The 23,777-nt window shown below is 44.5% G+C and overlaps 1 non-coding gene across 1 annotated transcript; it reads right to left on the bottom strand.

Moving 5' to 3' along the window:
- Window positions 1-8,950: 8,950 nt before the first annotated feature.
- LOC138390984 (U4 spliceosomal RNA) lies at window positions 8,951-9,091 on the bottom strand. Its single transcript, XR_011234634.1, has one exon. It is a non-coding gene; the product is annotated as a U4 spliceosomal RNA (small nuclear RNA).
- Window positions 9,092-23,777: the final 14,686 nt, after the last annotated feature.

Genomic DNA, 23,777 nt, shown 5'->3' with positions numbered 1-23,777 from the left:
AGGCACTGTGCTCACTGTGTCTAATGGAGAAGCTGGCCTTGTCAGGGGGCGAGTCCTGATTACCCCTGCTGCTGGCTGTGTGACCTCAGCCAAATTACTTTACTTCTCTGGGCCTCATTTTCCTTCCCTGTGATATGAGAATAAATGGTGGCCTATATTGTATGTGGTAGTAATGAGGATGAAATGAAGAAATACATATAAAATGTTTAGCACAGTGAGTGCTGTGAATGAAAACACTCAATGAAAAAAATCAATAAACGTTAGTTGATGTTTTTATTGTTATGTGACTTGTCCTGGTCGCACAGCTAGCAAGTGGTAGGGTTAGGAGTGTACCCTGGGTTTATCTGACCATAAAACCTCTGATCTAACTTCCTCCATGTGATGAGAGAATGAATAACAGCACAGAGCTGAGAACTGGGCTACAGTGAATCAGTTCCATGATTAAAATAGAGTCAGGCTGGATGCGGTGGCTCATGCCTGTAATCCTAGCACTCTGGGAGGCCGAGGTGAGTGGATCGTTTGAGCTCGGGAGTTCAAGACCAGCCTCACCAAGACCAAGACCTGTCTCTACTAAAAATAGAAAGAAATTAACCAAACAACTAAAATATATACAAAAAATTAGCCGGGCATGGTGGCGCATGCCTGTAATCCCAGCGACTCGGGAGGCTGAGGCAGGAGGATCACTTAAGCCCAGGAGTTTGAGGTTGCTGTGAGCTAGGCTGACACCACCGCACTCTAGCCCGGGGAACACAGTGAGACTGTGTCTCAAAAAAAAAAAAAAAATACAGTCAGCAAATTGTACATTTTCCAGGATGATTTTATACATATATATTCCTATGAAGTAGGCATTATTTGTGTAAATTTTATATTATGTATATTTTACCACTATGCATATAACCACTATATACATATAACCACAATTATATATATTATCTGTATATATATATATAGAGAGAGAGTGGTAAAATAACATAAAATTTACCATTGTAACCATTTGTAATGTATAGTTCAGTGGCATTAAGTAGATTCACGTTACTGTGCAACTGTCACTGTTATCCATCTCCAGAACTTTCTCATCATCCCAAACTGAAACTCTGTACCCATTAAAAAATAATTCCCTATTCCATCCTCCTTCCAGCCCTTGGTGACCACCATTCTACTTTCCACCTCTATGAACTTGACTCATCCAGGTACAACACAGAAGTTTTCCAGGATCGTCGTGACTCCCAACATTCTCTCCCATTCTCCCTGTGAGTACCTGGGTTGAACTTGGGAAATATGCACCCTGGCATCACGGCAGGGGGGCAAAGAGGCAAAGGCCTGGAACAGGAGTCGGGGGCTGCAGCTGAAGTGGGCTTGGGTGAGATGGGCCACGTGGACTCCTCAAGGGTCTGGAGCAGAAACGCCTTCTCCACTGCTCTCCCCACCACCACTGCCCCTGGCACCCAAGTGCAGACGTTGGAGGCTGGACAACAGAATTCCAGAGTGAGGAAGTCTCCTGCACCGAAACCAACAAGCAACAAACCCAACTGTTACGTGAAGGATGACAAACTTGAAGACTGACGGGGATCTTGGGACCATCCAGCCCAACAGCTTTGAGCTGGTCTGTGGAGTAACAGGATTTTGAGTGGCTAGAAATGTGGATCCTGGAGCTGACTGTCTGGTTTGAATCTTGGCTCTGGGACTTACTAGCTGTGTGACCTTTGGCAAGTTACTCAGCCCCACTGGGCCTCAGCTGCCCCCATGCAAATTTCGAATCATAATAATGCCTACTTCATAGGGTGATTAAGTAGATGTAAATGAAATATTAAGTTAATGAATTAATCAATGTAAAGCACTTAGAACACAGCTGGACTTACTATAAATGCAATTTAAGTGTTTGTTAAATGAAAGAATGACTCAGTGGCCCTACTGAGGGAAAGGCCAGGTCCCTGTCCTCACCGCAAGCAGAGAAGCTCTGCTTTTATCTGTTAGATATGTTGGCCTTCCTTGCAAATTCTTCTTTAAAAAGAACAATGGGTGACCACTCCTGTTGCAATATAATCCCGTATTTTACAAACAGAAAACACACCTGGACAGCTATGTGCTCTGCCCAAGGTCCCACAACTAATGAGTGGCGAGTAGACTGGGTATAGAAGCCAGGACAGGGCTGTTTCGTCTACACTGCACCATGTACACTGTGCCAAAAGATCAGCATATTTGGGTTTTGTTTCCCTAAGAAAGTCTCATGGATTACTATTGATAGCCCAGCTTTGTGCTGGCTGCCTGAAAATAGATTATGTAAATTTTTGCGCCTTCATGACAAAGTTCACTGGAGATGCCCCACTGAAGAGTTGTGCTCTCTTGTCCCATGAATGGTGGAGACGCAGGCTGGATGCAACTCCTGGGTGCTAGAACCTTCCCTGATGTAGATGGCTTTGGGCTTGGCACCCCAACACCCATCTCTCCTCCCAGAGTAATGGCTGAGAGGCCTGGGGAACTGATGCCACCTCTAGGCCACTGATTTTTCTACCCCATCGCAGTAATCCCACCCTTTCTGCCAGTGTTCAGTTCGGGGATGGCAAGTCTGGGACAACCTGGGCCAATGGGACACAGAAGAGCTTGCCAGGTTCCCAGTCCTGTTGAATGTAAAGTAGGAGCACATTGTTCCGGTTTCTATGGGAAGTCCTCTTGTAGCCATGACGAAGACCCCCTGAGGACTAGACAATACATGAAGTAAGACACAGAAAATCCCAGAAAATAGTGCCTCCAGAGTCGTGACTGTCCAGCCTGTAGCCCTGTGCTGTCCAGCATGGTGGCCACTAGTCACACGTGGCTACTAAGCGCTTGACATGTAGTGAGGCCAAATTGAGATATGCGGTAAGTGTAAAATTCATATCAGATTTTGAAGACTTAGAATGAAAAAAAGAAAGAATGTAGACTATCTTTTTTTTTTTTTTGTTTGTTTGTTGAGACAGAGTCTCACTTTGTTGCCCAGGCTAGAGTGAGTGCCGTGGCGTCAGCTTAGCTCACAGCAACCTCAAACTCCTGGGCTTAAGCGATCCTACTGCCTCAGCCTCCCGAGTAGCTGGGACTACAGGCATGCGCCACTATGCCCGGCTAATTTTTTCTATATAGATTTTTAGGTGTCCATATAATGTCTTTCTATTTTTAGTAGAGACGGGGTCTCGCTCAGGCTGGTCTCGAACTCCTGACCTTGAGCAATCCACCCGCCTCGGCCTCCCAGAGTGCTAGGATTACAGGCGTGAGCCACCGCGCCCGGCCGAGAATGTAGACTATCTTAATACTGTCTTTATATTGATTACATGTTGAAGTGATAATATCTTGGATTTATTGGGTTAAGTAAAATTGTAATTAACATTGATTTCACCTGTTTATTTTTACATTCATTAATGTGGTCTAGAAAATTGTAAATTATGCATGTGGCTTGCATTCTAGACTTACAGCTGTGTAAGCTAGGAGAATCTCACTGATATACTTACGTTTGGAAAAAATTCAAACTATGTCTTTCCTCCACTCTTAGAACAACACGACAATCAACACAGAAGATGACTTCTGTGACCCCAAAATATGTGGGAATTGCTCTGACCAGCAAGCAACCAATAAATTCTGCAGTGGACACCAACTGGGTGTCCTCTGATTCAATTCCGACGCCATCTACCTGGAGATAGTGTCAGATCCATAGGTCGCGGGCTCAGGACCCAAGACTGCTCTCCCCACCCTTAGACACTAGTCACAAGTCTAGTCCTCCATAATTTCTGACTGACTGGCTTCAGGTTGGGGCTCCTGCAACCTTCTCTTTGGGTTAGATTAATTTGCTGGAGCGGTTCACAGAACTCAGGGAAACATGTTTACCAATGTATGTAATAATGAAGATGAAGAGATGCATAGGCTGAGGCTTGTGGGAAAGGGCATCCCTGCCCTTCCTGGGTGCGCCTCCCTCCGGGAACCTCCACGTGTTCAGCTGTCCGGAAGCTCTCCGAGCCTTGTGCTCTTGGGTTTTCATGGAGGCTTCATCATGTATGCATGATTGATTAAACCATTGGCCATTGGTGATCAGCTTGAGTGAACTCCTGGGCTCAAGCGATCCTCCTGCCTCAACCTCCTGAGTAGCTGGTACTGCAAGCATGTGCCACCATGCCTACTAATTTTTAAAGATTTTTTGTAGACATGGGGTCTTGCTATGTTGCCCAGGCTGGTCTCAAGCTCCTGGCTTCAAGCAATCACCTGCCTTGGCCTCCCAAAGATCTTGGATTACAGGCATGAGCCATCACACCTGGCTCTTTGGATTTTATTTTATAGGCAATGGGGAATGAGCAAAGACTTTTGTGTAGCAGAGGGCCTTGAGCAGATCAGATCTGTTTTCCAGAAAAAGCACTCTGGTAGGAGCTAAACAGTAGGTGCAGGTGAAGGGTGGTAAAGGCAGGAGGTCTAGCTAAGAAGTTTTTTCAGTAGTTCCATCAAGAGTTGATGAGTAGGAGCAGTCAGGAGGCATATGAGAGAAAGATCTTGCCGAGAAAGAATGGCGAAGGCTGGTCATTGCTGTTTTCTGAATGTGTCCCCACAAAATTCATAAGTTGAAATCCTCACCCTCAAGGTGACGGTATTAGGAGGTGGGGCTTTTCAGAGGTGATTAGGTCATGTGGGTGGAGCCCTCATGAACGGGATTAGTGCCTTTATTAAAGAGGCCCCCAAGAGGTCCCCCACTCCTTCAGCCATGTGAGCACACAGTGACAAGGAACTGTCTACGAACCAGGAAGCAAGTCCTCACCAGACAATGACTCTGTCTTGGATTTCCTAACCTCCAGAACTGGGAGAAGTAAATTTCTGTTGTGTACACTACCTAGTCTCTGCTATTCTGTTAACGTAGCCCAAGTAGAGTAAGGCAGCAATTACCACGGAGAGAGGAACACAGTAGAGAAACCAAGAGTGGCTCACGCCTGTAATCCTAGCACTCTGGGAGGCTGAGGCAAGAGGATCTCTCGAGGTTTGAGACCAGCCTGAGCAAGAGCGAGACCCCATCTCTACTAAAAATAGAAATTATCTGGCCAACTAAAAATATATATAGAAAAAATTAGCTGGGCATGATGGCGCATGCCTGTAGTCCCAGCTACTCGGGAGGCTGAGGCAGAAGGATCGCTTGAGCTCAGGAGTTTGAAGTTGCTGTGAGCTATGGTGACGCCACGGCACTCTAGCCTGGGCAACAGAGTGAGACTCTGTCTCAAAAAAAAAAAAAAAAGAGTGATTGAGGGCTATGAAAACAAAACAAAACAAAACCTTGCCCTTACTCCCAGCAACCCCTGGAAGGACACGGAGGAAGAGTCCTCTCCCAGGAGGCTCCCCGCTTTGTTAGAGCTGGCCAATCACAAACACCCCCAGAGTCAGGAGGCTGGTGGGAACCATCGTCACTATTCCTAGGCTCTTTGCGTGGGCACTTTCTCTCCCACTTCACCTCCTCCTTTCACTTAGTGCCCCTCTGCCCTCCCCACCACAGCCTCTGCTTCCATCCAGTCACAGCCCCTTGTAATCAAGGCTAAAGAGACCCATTTCTGTCTGACTAATGTTAACAGGATCTTTATGTTAAAAGATCTGCCGTCCCATCTCCTTCCAGAGTTGAGAATGGGAAGTAGCGAGAGTGCAGGGCCCAGAGAAACCCACCCTGCCACATAACAGAGACGACACACAGAAAGGATCGGGTTTGGATTTCTCGATGCTAACTTCCACCCGAGGCACTGCTCTTCGTAACAAGTCTTGTCTGCCGCCGTCGAGAAACGGGGTGTTGCTGGGCAAGGAGTCGGGTGTTGGAGGCAGAGGCAGATGATGTCGAGTGCGTGACTGGAACTGGGAAAAATACTCAAGTCTCAGTTCTCCTACCTATAAAGTGGTCTAAGGGTTACCAGTGTTGAGACTGTGCCCGAAGGCAAACCTCCTCTTCAATGTCAAGTTGTGCTAAGTCAAGCACTTGTCTTCTTCTGTGCCAAGAGGCTGTGTCTGGGGTCCTTGGCCAGCCCCTCACTTTGCTTCGTTCTTCATCAAGGTGTCTGTTGGAGGCAAACTTTCTGTTTTCTGGCTTCAGGTTTCCACGTGGCAGGAGGTCTGTCACAGCAACATCTTGGCTGCTCTTGGTTCCTTCTCTTACTGTTTCCCACGGGAGGAAGAGTAGCTCCCTGATTGGTGGGTTTGGGAGGAGGAATCCGCTCTTCTCTTAGGCAGCGTAAATTTGCTTCTGCTCCTCCAGGCCTTAAGTCCTACAGGGGCAGGCTCTGCCCCTAGGGCATAGGGCTACCCAGTCCAGTGCAGGGTAGCTGAGCACTAAGCACTTTGAACTGGGGGCCTAAGTCTGCCTAATTCTAGGGTGAGGAATTAGAAGCTCCTTAGTCATACACCTAAAGCCAGCTTCTCCACAATCATCGTTATAGGTCATAAAATGATTATTTTCAGCCCCACCTACTCGATTCCTGTGTCTTCCCTTCATTTCATGCCAAATTCAGGCGAACTAGCGACTGAGTTTCCCTAAACCCCAACAATCTCAGTACACACACATCTGAGAAGCTTATAATCACATTAGAGAATTGGACCTCCCAACAAATAGGAATAACACATAATTCATTTTAAGTCTAACAACAAATTGAGACAACACATAATTCATTACAAGTCTAGCAATGAAGTGATGGGGTTTCAAAAAAAAGTTGTGTTCTCTCAATCTGTAGCTAAAATATTTACACGGGACCCTGGTGATAAGCAAGCGGTGGTTTACAGAGCACAGCTTGTTCAAACCAAACAGTTGTTCTGTTCCTGATTTTGGAAACTCGTCAAGGAATCAGTGTTTACTTAGACAACTCGGGCCCCAAGCGGCTCTTGTGTAGGCTGGATTCAATCCAAGGAGAAGCTATGGCTCGGGAACATTCCTCCTTCTCCCCCGACCATTGAACCACAGACCTCTCAGCTCTCCAGGGCCCTCTGGAGGGCATCCGGGTCAGTCTCTGGTCAACTGTCCAGTCCCCAGGCTAGACGGTGTCGACTAAGTTCTGTTTTTGAATTGGCCCCGTGGCGCCCAACCTAGTGAGTAATCCTGTGTGTGAATGTCTGATTTGGTTAACTCTCAAAGAAAGAGCGTAGGCTTCAGGGTGAAGGATCTGATGTTCAGTATGTGGATGACTTAAATTAGTCTAGAGCACAAGGCAGGAGGTGGGCCAGCTCTGGGAAACCAGCCACAGAGAACCTAGGGAGGTCAAGTTCGAGCGTCCAGGAAACAAGTTCTGCTATGTCTACCCGAAACAAGAAAACAAGCACAACATTATCGAAAAACAATGGAGGTACAAGTGTGAACATCAACAAAAATGCACATAAAAAGCACAGGCCACAGCACCTAGGCTCTCTATAGAACGTAGTAGTAATTATTGTTGCTCTCCTTGAGACAATTTGGAAAACTAATGAGATCGGCACATGAGTAGGACCCATGGGAATTGTACTGATGACGTTAAAGCCGTGAATAGCAGTGGTTTCCATCTGTCCCATCCTTTTTTCTATTTTGCAGCTGTTTGTCCCTGATCTTAAGTGGTTCCAACGAGACCGTTGGTCACTGTGTCCCAGTACGGTGGTGGACAATGACCTTGGCCTGACCAATCACGGTAGCCAATCTTTTCATCCAACATGACTGGTCCAGGGGTAGTACTGTTACCCAAGCAGGCCAATCAGAATCCTTCTGTGAGATTTGGAATCCCCCATGAGGCATGTCAGTATAATAGAGAGAGCACGAGCTTTGTTGTCTGAAGGTATGGATTCTGGCTCATGATGTTGGGCAATTTCTTTACTTCTTTGAGCTTCAATGTCTTCATCTTAGTACATAATGGAGTACAACCTACCCTGTAGAGTTGCAAAGATCAGCTGAGATAAAATGTATACAGTGCATGGCACACAGTGACATCAATAAGTGGCTTCTGTTAATAACATTCATCACCAAAAACAGTCCTCTAACTTTTCTCACTCTTCCACGCTGCCTGATCAATCTTCACTTTGTGAAGCACTTATAAATAGCTATAATTGGGAGACCCACCTTTTAGTGGGGAGGGCTACCCTTAATCTTCCCTGACCCTTGATCTTTCTGGAGAGCAGAGACGAGGTGTGAGAGTAAAAGCTCGGGATGAAAAAGTCATTGTCCAGTCAGTCCATTGATAACGAGTAACTGGGGAACCTTTTGTCTAGCTAGCATTCTAAAAATTGTCTTCAGCCTAGAGGCTAGATCAGTGCTGCCTAATAGAACTTTCTGCTATGATGGAAATATTTTATATCTGTGCTGTCCACTATGGTAGCCGCGAGCTGCATGTGACTATTGAGCATCTGAAGTAGGACAATGCAACTAAGGAACTGAATAATTTATTTATTATTCATTTAAATTTAAATATCCACCTGTGGCAATGGCTGTGATATTGGACAGAGCAGCTCCAGACTGCAGTGTGGCATTAGCAGACGGACACAGGAGTGGGTGACAATAATGCCCGCTTGCTTGCTTGGACAGGAAAGGCTACAGCTTGGAAGCAGGTGGGTCGCCAGGGTTGGAGCAGGTGCCAGAGGAAAGTCATCTATTTAGTTAGCAACTTAAAACAATGCCTGCTGGTTTATGTGCTTGATGTGCAAAGCTACGGGACAGAACTTCTAAGAAGAGTGTCTTAAAAAATTTTTTTAATCCATAAATTGCAAAAGTAATTTGAGTGCCTTACAGAAAGATTAGTAACTAGAGGGGGAAAAAAATCCCTCCAAATCCCACCACACAGTTATGAGCATATTTATATATTTCCTTTTCATCTTTTATACAAGCATGTTTATACTTCACATGCATACTTATGAATTGTAATCTCCAGGGACATACATTCTGTTTCCTATGTTTTTTATGCATCGTAAGTACTTTTCTGTCATCATAATTCTTTGTATCTTTAAAAAAAATATTCAGTCTCTGTAAAGACTGTCAAAAATTGCCAATGTTGGCTATATTGCAAGTTGTCATGGGGGGGTATTGGGAACAGTTTGCAATTAGCAATAGTTACACCTCAAATAAACCACATGCGCTACTATGTTGCCACTGCGCAAAGGTTCTTTTGTCATTTTCACTAACTGCAGTAGTCTACTGACCTCACTCACTGTAATTCACATAACTATCCCCGTTTTTGTGTTTTTTAGGATATTTCCAATTTTCTTCAGAGCGATGCTGGGCTGGGTGTCCTAGTGCACATCACTTTCCCCCGCAATCATTTTATGAGGCCGAGGAGCATAGGCTTTGAAGGCAGGCAGACCTGGGCTTAAATCCTGGGCCTTCACCACTTGGTGGCCATGGGACCTCCCACAACATCATTCGTTTCCTTGAGCCTCAACTTTTTCGTTTATAAAATGGGGACCATAACATCTGCCTTTCCAGGTTGTTATTGGGATTGGACATTTGTAAATTGCCTCCCACACTGCTCAGCACCAAGGAGAGGCTCAATGAATTACAACTGTCACTGTTACCGTTGTTTTAAAAAAAATCATAATTATTTTTAGGAAATTTAATTGCTGGTAATCTTTGTAGTTTAGCTAGAGTATGGAAGACCTCTTGGTTTCGAGAAGTTTCCTGATGTGTTTGTGCTAACGTGTCTCTCTCGTGGCCCATCTCTTCTGATTGTACCGGAGTCCCTGTTAGCCAAGATGCTGCAAGCGTCTAAGTGTGGAGGGAGGGAGGTGGGGATACTTGGGGGAGGCACCGCAGAAAGCTGCAGGTAGGCGGGAGGGGGATTCATCAGATCTGACATATATTTGTTGAGCAACTTGCTATGGTCTGAATGTTTGTGTGCCCCCCAAATTCATATGTTAATAAAATCTTAACCCCCAAGGTAAAGGTATTGAGAGGTGGGGATTTGGGGAAGCAATTAGTTCATGAAAGTGGAGCCCTGAGGATTGGGATCAGTATGCTTATAAAAGAGACCATTTGAGGACAGAGTGGGGCGGCGCCATCTATGAACCAGGAATAGGGTCCTCGTCAGACACCAAATCTGCCAGCACCTTGATCTTGGACTTCGCAGCCTCCAGAACTGTGAAAAGTAAATTTCTGTTGTTTATAAGCCACTGAGTCTATGGTAATTTGCTATAGCAGCCTGAACAGATCAAGACACACCTGCTGCGTGCTAGGCAGGATTATATGTACTGGGGATTCAGCAACGAATACCATAGACAAAGTACCTTCAAAGAGGACACATTTTTGTGTGGGAAGACTGACAGATAAACAACAAACAAAAAAAGTACATAATATGCCCTGTGGTGATAAGTAGCACGGAGGAAAAATAAAACAGGGTAAGAGAGATTTTACGTACAAAGATCAGAGAAGGCTCTGTGACAAGATGAAAGTTGTGCTCACCACTCACATTGGGGTCTACAAGAATGTACTGTCCATAAGGACAGGGCCCTGGGATCTTGTCTATCCTTGTAGCCCCAGTCCTTACCGCAAGTTCTGGTTCCTAGTAGGTGCTCGATAAATATTTGTTGAATGAGTGAATGAACAAATAGCCTCAGTCTCAGACCTGCTGGAGAAATGTCCATTTTAGGGTAGGCGTGGGATTTTGAATTCAGTTCCTATAAGCTGACATTTATGGAGAAGCTTCTGTGTCCCAGGCACTGTGCCAGCCTCCATGGCTGCGGTACAACCCCTTCCCTGTGGATCTTCACCAGAGACGATGGTGGCACTTGCAATTTGGTGTTTTAAGAGAAAGGAGCAAAGAGAATGAGGGAAGAACAAGGGGTTAAGTGCAAAAGGAAGCGTTTCAGAGTCAGCAAAGAATTCAGCAAGTGTCTTGCCTGACATTTTTTTCTTGATGTGAAAAATAGCTAGTTCTGCTTTTTGGACTGGGGCTCGCTGAGTCAGGGGTTCAAAGAGAATAGCATGATGGCAAATGTCATCTGCAGCAGATGGTGATGCCCCAGAGACAGAATGTGGCCTTGAAGATGCTTCCCTCCACCGCCTCTGGCCCAAGAATCAAGGTCAGGAGCAGGCAACCAAGCTCAGGTCCCTGGGGTCCCCACCCCAGCCTCTCCGCTGGGCCAACCCTTCCCAAGAACATCACCCTTGTTCCACCCCCTTGGACTCCACTCCAGGCTCAGTAGAGCCTCAGAGGCCAAGGGTGTGAGAAGAATAATCCCAGCATCTGTTATTAACCACTATTTCCATTCTTTTGGCTGCACTTTCTCCTCATCCCTGAAAGCCCTGGGTTGGTGCTTTTTTCAGCACAAATGACTGATTTGCCAGGCCTTTGTTCAGCCTCACAAAAGAAGGGGATGATTATTAAAAGAACAGATTTTGCATTCCATATTTACCCCAGATGACATTGCCTCGATCCCTAAAATAACTCCAGATCGCCTGGGTGGAACTGGCTTGTTCCTTTTCATCTCGCTATTTTGCAATTGTTTATGGAGACCATCACCATAGTGATATTATCAGAGCAGGTCAGAATGAAACTCTAGACTCTTGGGTCGTTATTGGTTTTTCCTTTGTACCTCAGAACATGACTTCTTCACCCCAAATCATGTCTTTTATATCTTATGAGCATTAAAGTTCTCAGGTCCAAGTCAGCTGGCAACCCTTTTGACCAACTGCCCGTCATTAAAACCATAGAGGTGGTCTACACCAAGATAACGGATGGACGCACTTGGGTTGAGTTTCCAAATTGGAAATTATATTTACCAGAAACCCCCTTTCTTTCAGATAAGACTTGGGTTGAAGTTTTAGGGTGTTGAAAAAGGTACTAAATCAGCTAAGAGTCTAAAGGACCTTCAGAGTTTGGTCCAAGGAACATGGTGACAGAGTTCAACAAATATACACAGCTGATGTGGGGCGAGCCTTTAGCAAACACTTACCTTCTTGATTATTTTTTTTGTCATAATCATCATCTTGGCCAAAAGCCTTTATTATAGCATTCTCATACACTGCTGGTGGCGTTGTGGATTTGCACAACTTTCTAAAAGGAAATTTGGCAATGGATAGCAAAAGCCTTGACAATGTGCTCTTCCTTTGATGCAAAATCCTCCCTGTGGGTCCTAAGAAAATAATTGGGGATATGAGCAGAAGGATACATACAAAGATTTATTGCCAATAATGTGAAAATTTGTAAATACATAAATTGTATGACATTAGGGAATCACTTTAAAAAATTATGATCCCCTCATGCAATGGATACTGAGCCACCACTAAAAACCATGCCACAGGAGACATAGCAGTGTGCGCCTATAGTCCCAGCTACTCAGAAGGCTAAGGTGGGAGGATCACTTGAATCCAGGAGTTTGAGGCTGCAGTGAGCTATGAGCTATGAGCTCACCAGTGCACTCCAGCCTGCATGACAGAGCAAGACCCATCTCTAAAAAGAAGGGGGAGAGGGAGGGGGAGGAGGAGGAGGAGAAAGAGGAGGCGGAGGAGGAGGAAGAGGAGATGCTATGACTTAGAAAATCATCTCTCTGATGGTCCTTATGGGCAGAAATAGAATCTTATTCCAGGAGACTCTTTGCACTTTGCATAAAGCTTATAAGAAGAGCTCAATGAGTTCTTACTTGTGATTGGAAGATAATGAATAGCATGGTACCTGGGACCAATAAATATTTGGCAACCACAGGGTTTCTGCTTCTCTGGAGTTTAAGGTCAAAGATATGCGAAGCTGACATAGATAACCAGGTATAAAACACAATATAATAAGAGAGAAATGTATTTACAAAATACCAAGAATCATGTGATGTTTGGGAACGACAATAGGATTGTTGGGGGCGGGGAAGGGGGCCATCCATGAACATGATTAGCATGCTAAGTGCCACCAGTTTGCTGCCTGTCTTACTGAAATCTCACAACAATTGTATGAGGTGGGTACCGTACCGCCCATTTCATAGAAAGGGAAGGTAGGAAATAGAAGGAGCTTCGGTCACTTGCTCTTTCAACATTGCAGGGAGGAAGTAGGTGCAATTTTTCAGGTAAGAGAAGCACAGAGCCTCTGACTAGGACAGTTGAGATAGGAAGGAGAGAGAGGATGGAGACACAAGACCTGTGCATTTATGGCATCGTCCCACAAGTCTTTAACCAGACTGGTAAACATTTAGGTTGCAGGCTGGACAAAATGATAATTTTAACTACCCTGCTTTGAGCTCTTGGGTATGATGTTTACATAAAAATGAGGATTACAGGGTGTCATTATAGGCAACCTCACTGGTTTGTGGGAAGTGATAAAAGTTCTGCAGTCATATATACAGATGTGCCAGAGAATAAATTACACAGGGGCTAGAGTCTATCATCATCATGATCATCACGCAAAACATCTAAACACCTCTTTGTTGGGAGGAGTGAGAAAGGCACAGGCTTTGGGACCGGACAGGCCTCCACTCAAATGCTGGCATTCCGTCCGCCTAGCTGTGTGATCTCTGTCCAGCTTCACTGGCTTACCTTGAGATACTGTGGAACCTTTACATTTTTATGGAGATCTGCTTAAATTTATCATCCCAAACATGTCCTGCTAAGTTGGAAGCTATCATAGGATACCTTTAGATCTATATTAGTCGGGGTAACGCAGCTGCTGGAACAAACAACCCCCAGCTCTTAGTGGCTTACCACAAGGAAGGTTTACTTCCCCCACAAGACACAGTCTGAGAATTGGATGTTTTCAATGGACTGTCAAGGAAATGGATACAGGCTTCTTCCATGTTGGAGTCTTCCCTAAGATCCTCTGCATTCGGTTGGCTGATAAGCAAAGAGAGCGTGGGACAGGACATGGAGCAGGACACAGGGGCATTTGATGGCCATGCCTGGAGATGGCATATGTCACTTGCTCCCAGATTCCACTGGTCGAAACCCAGTCACATGACTACACCCTAACTCAAGGGAGACTGGGAATTATAGACTATGTTTGTACCCAGGAAGAGGAAATCGAAAAGGCGACCATGTAGCTTGTCAGTGCTACCATATCTGTATCAATCACAGGTAATGTGCGGCAGAGAATGAAGAAAGGTCATCAAGATTAAAGCCCAACAGAACTGCAGTGGCAGTTGTCCAGGCAATGGTGTGTGACAGAGAGAGATCTTTGGCAGTCAGCGTTTTCTTGACAGATACAGATTTATTTTTTATTTTTATTTTTTATTTTTTGAGACAGAGCCTTGCTCTGTTGCCCAGGCTAGAGTGCCTTGGCATCAGCCTAGCTCACAGCAACCTCAAGCTCCTCGGTTCAAGCAATCCTCCTGCCTTAGCCTCCCAAGTAGCTGGGATGACAAGTGCACACCACCACACCCGGCTAATTTTTTTCTGTTTTCAGTTGTCCAGCTAATTTCTTTCTATTTTTAGTAGAGACAGGGGTCTCACTCTTGCTCAGGCTGGTCTCAAACTCCTGACCTCAAGCGATCCTCCCTCCTCAGCCTTCCAGGGTGCTGGGATTACAGGTGTGAGTCACCATGCCGGCTGACAGATACAGATTTTTAAACTGGGCCAGACTTTACAGGATCTTAGATCATGTATATTGGATCTTGTCTGGCAGTTTTAAGCCACCGAGAGGCAGCACCTATGAAATGGGCCTATTCACCATCAGCATAGCTCTGGGCCTCCCTGCTGAATCACCTTGACCCTTCATAATCTCTACTTTCACCCTTTGCATTTTGTTCCTGATCTTCTAAGCTTCAGACTAGGTCATTCATTTTCCCCACTGATGGTCTTACTTCACACAGCTGGACCAGATACTTGGCATCACTTCTTTGTCTCTGACCTCTATTTTTCTTCCTGGCAACAATCTGGAGTCTTTCTGACTACATTGACATTGACTGCCTTAGATAAATAGGTTAGCAGGTTCAGTCTGGTCTTGGGAGTTAAGATCCTCAACAAAAGTCTGTTTATGCTATATACTCCATTTGTTCACTTGAATGAAAAATTAAGCTGTTTATTTATTTAGAAGCCTTGAAACTTATGTAGCAGAGAGAATGCCATTTTCTTTAAAAAATATTTAAAGTCCTATGTGTGTTTAAATGTGTTTTTAAATGTGTGTTTAAAGCTTTACATGGCTTTGAAATTTTTTTCCTAAATGGTATCATTGGAAGAGTATAATTTTTTTTTAATTTTAATGAAATCCAACTTATACATTTTTCTCTTTTTTAGTTAGTACTTTTTGTACCCTAAGAAATCTTTGCCAACTCTACCTTGTGAAGATTTTCTACTGTTTTCTTTTAGAAGCTTTATAGTTTTAGCTCTTTATGTTTAGGTCTATGATCCATTTGAAGTTAATGTTTATGTATTGTGTGAGGGAAGGACCAAGTGTCATTATTTTTCTAAATGGGTTTCCAGTTGTTCCAGTGCTGTTTGTTAAACAATGTTCTTCCCCCCATCAAATTATGTTGGTATTTTTGTCGAAAATTATTTGACTGTTTATATGTGGGATTAGTTTTGGACTATTCTGTTCCATTGATCTATGCGTCTATCCTTATGCCAACGCCACACAGTTTTGATTTCTGCAGCTTTATAGTAAGTCTTGAAATCAGATAGTGTAGGGCCTGTAACTTTCTCCCTCTTTTTCAAGATTGTTTTAAATATTCTGGGACCTTTGACTTTCCATATACATTTTAGAATCAGCTTGTCAATTTATACAAGAAAACTTGCTGGGGTTTTGATTTTGATTGCATTGAATTGATAGTCCATTTTTTGGGAGAATGAACATCTTAACAGTATTGAATCTTCCAATCCATAAATAGGATACACCCATCTATTTACTTAGATCTTTAATTTCTCTTGGCAGTATTTTCTAGTTTTCAGAGTACACAGGACTCGCACAGGACAGAGTACACAGGACTTTCATTAAATGTATCCCTAAGTCTTTTTATATATACATATATATATATATTTTTTTGAGACAGAGTCTGGCTTTGTTGCCCGGGCTAGAGTGAGTGCCGTGGCGTGAGCCTAGCTCACAGCAACCTCAAACTCCTGGGCTTAAGCAATCTTTCTGCCTCAGCCTCCCGAGTAGCTGGGATTACAGGTTTGCACCACCATGCCCAGCTAATTTGTTTTCTATATATATTTTAGTTGGCCAGATAATTTCTTTCTATTTTTAGTAGAGATGAGGTCTCGCTCTTGCTCAGGCTGGTCTCGAACTCCTGAGCTCAAACAATCCACCCGCCTCGGCCTCCCAGAGTGCTAGGATTACAGGCGTGAGCCACCGCACCCGGCGTCTTTTATATTTTTGATGTTATTATAAATGGCATTTAAAAAAATTTCATTTTCCAATTGTTCATGGCTCTGATCTTCTACTCCAGCCTTTCACTAGACTGTGCTGTGAGTCCTCCCACCTTATCGGCTCCTACGTCCGTTCTGCATCTGGTTTAGTTTCCTCTGGAACATTGCAATGTCTGATTGGAATGAGAGATGAGAGCCGGGGAGAAGTTGAGAATGACTGAGGTTTGCATCCTGGATGATTGTGCTGAGACTTTCTCTGGCTCACTGTTGGACAGGCTTCATTCCTATTGTACTGTATGCTAATTCTATGCTAATTGTTAGTGATATGTCAGAGTCCCAGCCTCAAGGAGCCCATAGAGCAGTAGGGACAAATCACAAGTGAAAAGGTGACCTGATAAGGTATACAAAGCATAGGGTTTCCATGGCAACACAGAGTGGCTTTGAGGGGATTGGCAGAGAATATTACCTAGAGGAGAAGGTGGTGATTACCCTGAGTCTGAGGGAAGAGTCAACCTTGGACACATTATAGAGTACAGCCCAACCCTGCTGGGTAAATGGCTGGCCAGCTTAATACACTAAAGATGAATTCTCCCAAACATGCATATAAAAACTCCAACAGCTGGCGTGCACATGAGAGGCCTTTCTATAACTCTGACCATGACCCCACAGATGGTCAAGATACAAATACTTCTGGTCCAGCAGAACGCAGCTGTGAGTTCTCCCAGGTACCTATTAGAAAAGCAAAAACAAAACCCCCGAGACGATTGCATCTAACCTCAGAGTAAAGTATCTTGTTGGCACTGAAGACTTTGGGGATGTATTAAAAAGAAGTGAATTGCGACTGGTCTGTCCACCTCCCCGCTTCTTGCTACATGTTCTTTCAAGAGGCTGAGAGTTAGAAAAAGTTGACCTAAGCTGTCTAGCCGAGGCTGCGTCCTCTACAAACCACACAATTTTCTGTCTTCAAAGGAAATCAGCATTTGGTTTTTTTTTTTTTTTTTTTTTGCCTGCACTAGGTCCTCCTTAAGGGTCCAGTGACTAGAATTTCTGAGACCCCAAAGGAGCCTGTTTCATTAATTTGCATGAGCTTATCCAGAATGTCTGCAGAAGACATGTTTCTCTCTTTTTTCCCTCTACTCTTCAGCATCACTTTCTCCTTTTGGTAACAGAACCCTGATCAGGGAAACAGTTCCCCTCCCTCACTGTCAGGTCCCAGCTCTGCCAGGTCCAGCGGGGGCTCACGACTGAGGTCACTGATAACTGCAGCCATGTGCAAGGATGAGATTGTCTAAGGGAAAAGGACAAAGTATTAATAAGAGGAGGAGAGAACCTGCTACTGAACCTCAAGAAACGTCTTTTAGTGGTTCTGTAGGGGACAAGGAGTCGTCTGCAGAAACCCAGAGAAGGCGCAGTCTCGGAGGTAGGATTAAGGCCAGGACAGTCACATGATGTCATGGTAGCCAACGGGAGAGAATGCTTTTGAGGAGGAAGGAAGTGGCCAACAGTGTCAAATGCTACTGTGGAGTCACAGGAGGTGAGGTTTGGAAAATGTGCAGGTGACCTTTGACATGGACGTTACAGATGACCTTAAGAGGAGTGATGGGAGAGAATGAGAGGTTAGGAAGTGCAGGGAGAAAACAGACAATTCTGCAGCTGGGAAAGGCAGGAGATGGGGGTAAGCTAGACGATATGTGACATTAATGTAAGTTTTTTCTTAAAAAAAAACATGAGCCACTTAGGCATGTTTAAAACCAGAGTAATCATCTTACTGAGAGGAAGTAGTTGAACAATCTGGGGAGAGGCAGGATAATTGAAGTGTAAGGTTCCTGAGAAAATAAAATCCCCAAAAGGGAATATTGTTTACAGCATTTCCCAAACTTACTTGATTCATGGCCCCCCTTTGGGCAGAGTTTATTTTGATTAGTGTTCTTCACAAAGCACTGTAGCCCAAATTAGGTCAAGGGCCCATCCACACATCAATTAGTGTGGCCAAGGCACACTTTGGCTTCAGCCAATCAGCATCCTCTCCTCCACAGCAGGGGCTGGGCTCAACTCCACCCAAACCAAATGTCTGAAAATGAGGAAGGGCTAAGTTGTAGGAAAGAGAGGATATTCATACCTGGGAGGTACCCCAGCAGTGACCTCTAAACCAGCTGAATGAGGGGACAGATGGAATTACCATGTGGTGTTCCTTCCCTCCTGGAACTCTTGGCTACAAAGACTGTCGAATGAATCCCACTGAAACTTCAGTATATGGAGTTAGAATGTTCAGGGAATGTGGTTGTCTGTAGAATTCAGTGCAGGGAGGGATTAAAATCTGGCTTATTCCAGGGTTCTCATGGACACAAAGACACAATAAAAGGTCTAAAACCACTTTAGTAACTTGAAAAGATGCCCAGCTCAGGAAGAAGGCCCAGGCCTGTTAAATTGGAGGTAATTTAGGAGCTGAGCAATTCCCAGCCCCCTGGGATAATTGTGCATTTATTAAGCCAACAGTTCCAGCTGTGGGGAATTCACTGAAGAAGGAAAGATGGAAATCATGTTGGGCAACTTCTGGGCAATGCATCACAATTCAGCATGCAGTGGAAGGCTGTTTCTCAAGGACCTCGAGGTTGCTGCTTCTTTGCTTGGGTGATGGTATTATATGGTTTGGGGCTTCCTTCCTACCCTGCCTCAATTCAGGAACTACGTATAGGCACCTTCTATATGTAAATTGCCATGCTATGTGCTGGGATGGAGTAGCATTGCCTTTTGCAGTTTACAAAGCACTTTCCTACGTATGATCTCAATTTGGCAATTCTGAAAACAGACTTTGAGTCAGAAAGACCAAAGTGAAGATGAATTCATCCACTTATTATCTGTGTGATCTCAGGCAAGTCATTTCTTTTAAGCCTCAACTTCCTCTTCTGTAAAATGGTAAAAATAAAAGTCCTTAACTCACAGGGTTGTTGGGAGAGATCTATGAGATAATACATGAAAAGTGCTTAGCACATAGTAAGCACTCATTAAAAGCAGTCATTACTGTATTTTTCATTCTTGGTCTGTTTATTCCCATAATAATGTTATCATGTTGATACTATTATCTTAGTTCACATACCTTCACTGAGCACCTATTATGTTCTAAGCACTGAAGATCCACAGTGACCAAAAGAGAGTTTAGATACAGGAAAAAAAAAAAAAAAAAAAGAGGTCGCAGAACTAAGCCTTCCTAAAAGGAAGAGGTGCCATCCAAGGAAACTCAGAGGAAATCTGAGCCCCAAGAAAGGGTGATGTCAGCCAAGAAAGGTACCTTAAGGAGGACAGTGACCAAGTGTAACAGACACTGAGAGGTCAGGAGTAAGATGAGGTCCCGAAGTGACCACTGGCTTCTGCAACCTGGAGTGCCCAGGTCAGCTTGAGAAGAGTAATGTCGCTTCCTGGGCACGTGGGGACAGAAGGCTGATCTAGACTGAATTGAGGAGAAATCAGAGTACATGTGGAATCTGCAACTGCAGAGAATTGGCAAGGTTTTGATGTGAATGGAAGCAGAAAAAATGGGGGAGGTGACTAGAGGGAGACGTGGGATCGAGGAGGCTTTGGTTGTTGTTAAAACTTTTATGAGATGAGACATGAGGGCATATTTTTTGAAGCAGATGGAAATGATCCAGTATCAAGGGAGAAATTGGTAACTAAGAAAGGAAGAATTCAGAGTGCAATGGAGGGGGTGGCTCTGATAGGAACACAAACCCTTCATTCATCATAAAAGCAGAGAGGGCAGAGATTGTGGGAAAGGTACAGAGACATCGGCAGATGACAGGTTGATTCTATTATCTCTGTGAAATGTGAGGCAAGGCCATCTGCTTAGAGCAAAGGTTGAGAAAGGGACAAAGGGAGTTTAGGGAGAAAGAAGGTTGACAAATCGTCATTTTAGAATGTGGAGAGTGGACTACAACAGGGAAATATAGTAGGATTACTAGCTGGGATTGAGGGCTCATTTTAAATTCGTGGACATCAACTTAAAGAGACAGCAGTCACTTTTAATTTTCTAGCACTGTTCATGTTCCGATGCAAAAAATGGAGGTGGGGTGAGGGGACAAGGGGGTTATGGATGTTTGCCGGGAAGTATGACAATCATTACTGAGTTGGGCAAGGTAGGGACAGCAGCATGGAAAATCTGGCAGGGTCAAAGGTTTGCAGGTCTCTGAGGTTGAAGAAATGTTTGTGGGTGGTGATACTATAGTAAGGAAGTTAAGCCAGATTTGAGATCGTTATGATGGTAATTTCTGAGATAGTCCAATTAATGGTGAGAGCAGGCCAGGGTGAGACCAGGGGAGTGGGCACCTGGGGAGTGGGGAGAGGGAAACTCATTGGCAGGGAAGAAATCAGTAAGTGAGAAGTTGATAAGATTTCTCATGGATCATGCTCATGGGTGCCGAAGTCATAAAGAAAGTTGTGGGAGGGGAGATGGAGGTCAATTCATGAGAGCGAAAAGGAGGTGTGGCAGGAGGAAAAGATGGCAGTGTGAACTTCTAGCGAGTCAGGGTTTTTTAAAAGAGGAAGGAAGGAGAAACAGTACTAAAAATATTCATAGCGCCTGCCTGTCCACCCACAGCCCGTCGTAGGAGACCATGTTTAATGCCATATGCCCCCGCCCTCATAGCAATAGTTGATGGCTTTACAGGTGGGACCTGACCAATGGGCAGCCAATCTGTGGAGTGACCTGTCCAACGAATTAACTTTCCTTCCTGCTCTTCTCGCTCGGCTCCTGAGAGGGACGCCACCTTCTCTTGGTCCTCTTCTTGCCTCCGGGGCACCCCTTCTCAGTCTCCTTGCTGGTTCCTCTTCATGACCTCTTCTCTCCACATTGACCGGCTAGGTGAGCTCACCAAAGTGTGCACTTTCAAATACCTTTAAATGCCACTGACTAGCCAGGTGCACAGCAGGAGGTGAGCGGCAGGTGAATCAGGGAAACTTCCTCTGTATTTACAGCCACTCCCCATCGCTGGGTTCACTGCCTGAGCTCTGCCTCCTGTCAGATCAGCTGCAGCGCTGAATTCTCATAGGAGCGCAAACCCTACTGTAAACTGCGCATACAAGGGATCTAGGTTGCGCGCTTCTTATGAGAATCTAATGCCTGATGATCTGAGGTGGAGCTGAGGCGGTGATGCTCGCACTGGGGACCGGTTGCAAATACAGATTATCATTAGTAGAGAGGTTTGACTGCACAATAAATGTAATGCGCTTGAATCATCCTGAAACCATCCCCCCACCTAGTCCATGGAAAAATTGTCTTCCTTGAAACTGGTCCCTGGTGCCAAAAAGGTTGGGGACCACTGGACTGATGGTTCTCATAAGTTTATCACTAGCTCTGACTTTTCCCCCCAACTCTAGACCTCATAACCAATGACTTACTTAACATCTCCATTTCAATCTTCAATAGGCATCTCAAACATAACTTGCCCCCAATTTTTATCCACACTCCCTCCTCCAGAAAAGCCCACTGCTCTTCCTACAATCTCCCCCAGATCAATGGACTACTTCCAGTGTTAATCGAGCCAAAAATCTCAGCAACAGGCAAAACTACGGAGACAGCAAAAAGATCAGTGGTAGGGGGATGAATAGGTGGAGCACAGAGGATTTTTAGGGCAGTGAAAACACTCTAAATGGTACTATAATGGTGGGTAGATATCATTATCCATTTGTCCAAACCCACAGATGGTACAACACAAAGAGTGAACCCTAATGTAAACTATTGAGTGACTCTGATGTGTCAATGTAAGTTAATCAATTGTAACAAATGTACCAGTCTAGCGGAGGGTGTTGACAATGGGAGAGGCTATGCATGTATGGGCTGGGGTAGGGTGAGGGGTTATATATGGTTATCTCTGTACCTTCCTCTCAATTTTGCTATGAACCTAAAACTGCTCTTAAAAAATAAAGTCTTTAAATATGAAAAAAAAATCTTAGCATCATTGTTGACTCCTTTCTTCCCATGCCTACGAGCAATGCATTAACAAACATCTAGATTATAATCATTTTTTGCCATCTCCAATGCTATTACCATGTTCTAAGTCACCTTCATCTCTCTGATGTGTAACCTTGCGCAAGTTCCTTACCTTTCTGGGCCTCTGTTATGAGGATTAAATGAATTATTATTTATAAAGTGCTTAACAGTGTCCATCATCTAGAAAGCATCCTATCAGTGCTTTTTAAAGTAAATAAAAATGTCTTGAATACAAAAATAGCTTTCTAAAGCCCTAGTCCCCCTACAGTCCATTCAGAACACAGCAGCCTCATGGTCCCTCTAAAGCCTGGGTCCGATCTTGTCACTGCCCTGCCCTTCAGCTCCCGCCCAATCTAGGCCAGCCACACTGCCCACCTTGAACACACCAGGTAAAGTCACATTGGGGGTCTTGGCCATTGCTGTTCCTTGTGCATCTGCTATCCCATGGCTGACTCCCTCCTTCCTTTCAGTTGTCTGATCAAATATTTCTTCCTTTCCACCCTTTCTTCCTTTTCTTTCTCTCTTTAGACAGAGTCTCACTCTGTTGCCAGGGCTAGAGTGCTGTGGCATCAGCCCAAACTCCTGGGCTCAAGTAATCCTCCTGCCACAGCCTCCTGAGTAGCCCAGCTAACTTTTCCTATTTTTTTTAGTTGTCTGGCTAATTTCTTTCTATTTTTAGTAGAGACAGGGTCTCTCTCTTGCTGAAGTTGGTCTTGAACTCCTGAGCTCAAGCGATCCTCTCACCTCAGCCTCCCAGAATGCTAGGTTTACAGGCATGAGCCACCATGTCCAGCCCATATATTACTTTCTAAGCTAGGCCTTCCCTGACCACTCTCCAAAACACTGCTACTTTGCTAGACTGCCTACTTACTCACTCAGCTTTTTCTCCACATCTCTAACCACTACCTGACACTCTATTTATTTGGTAGCTGTCTCCCTGCCAACATTCAAGCTCTAGGACTATATGGGCTGTTTTGTTCACTGCTGTATCCCCAGAGCCTAGTACACTGCTTGCCACATAGTAGGTGCTCAATAAATGTTCACCAAGTGTGCCACATGAATTCCTGTCATACTGGTCTATACCATTCTTGTGGGACTTATCCACATATTTTTTCTGCCAGTGGCTACCTGAGTAAGCTTTTTCTTGACTATGGGCTTCCTGAAGACAGGGCCTGGCTCCTGTCATTTGTGCCATTTGCCACACCCTCTGAGATGACCTGATTTCACCAAAGGAAGCAATCAAGCCAGGGAGGGAAGACATTATTAGCTTTCCAGGTCTCCTGTCTGTCTTCTAGACTAAGATCAACAAATATTTATTTAATGAAGAAACAGAAAAAAAGAATTTGAGTCATTTTGTGGTGGTAGCCCCATTGGGCAAATGAACTGGTTCTCCGCAGCACATCTGAAAGTACTCTCAACTGCATTTATTTATGAGTTTAATTTTCTAATCTCTTCACCTGTGTCATCTTCACATCTAGTTTGTTACAGATACTAGGTACAAGGGCAGGGATCTTTCTGTCTTACTCATTTGTTATCTTTTGGTGCCTAAACGTGGCCTGGTATACAGTAGGTGCTGGTAAATGGTGTGGC

This window comes from Eulemur rufifrons, chromosome 8, assembly GCF_041146395.1.
Source record: "Eulemur rufifrons isolate Redbay chromosome 8, OSU_ERuf_1, whole genome shotgun sequence".
In the NCBI taxonomy this organism is placed as follows: Eukaryota; Metazoa; Chordata; class Mammalia; order Primates; family Lemuridae; genus Eulemur; species Eulemur rufifrons.
Note: the sequence above shows the minus strand (reverse complement) of the source record. Positions and strands in the feature narration are given on the sequence as shown.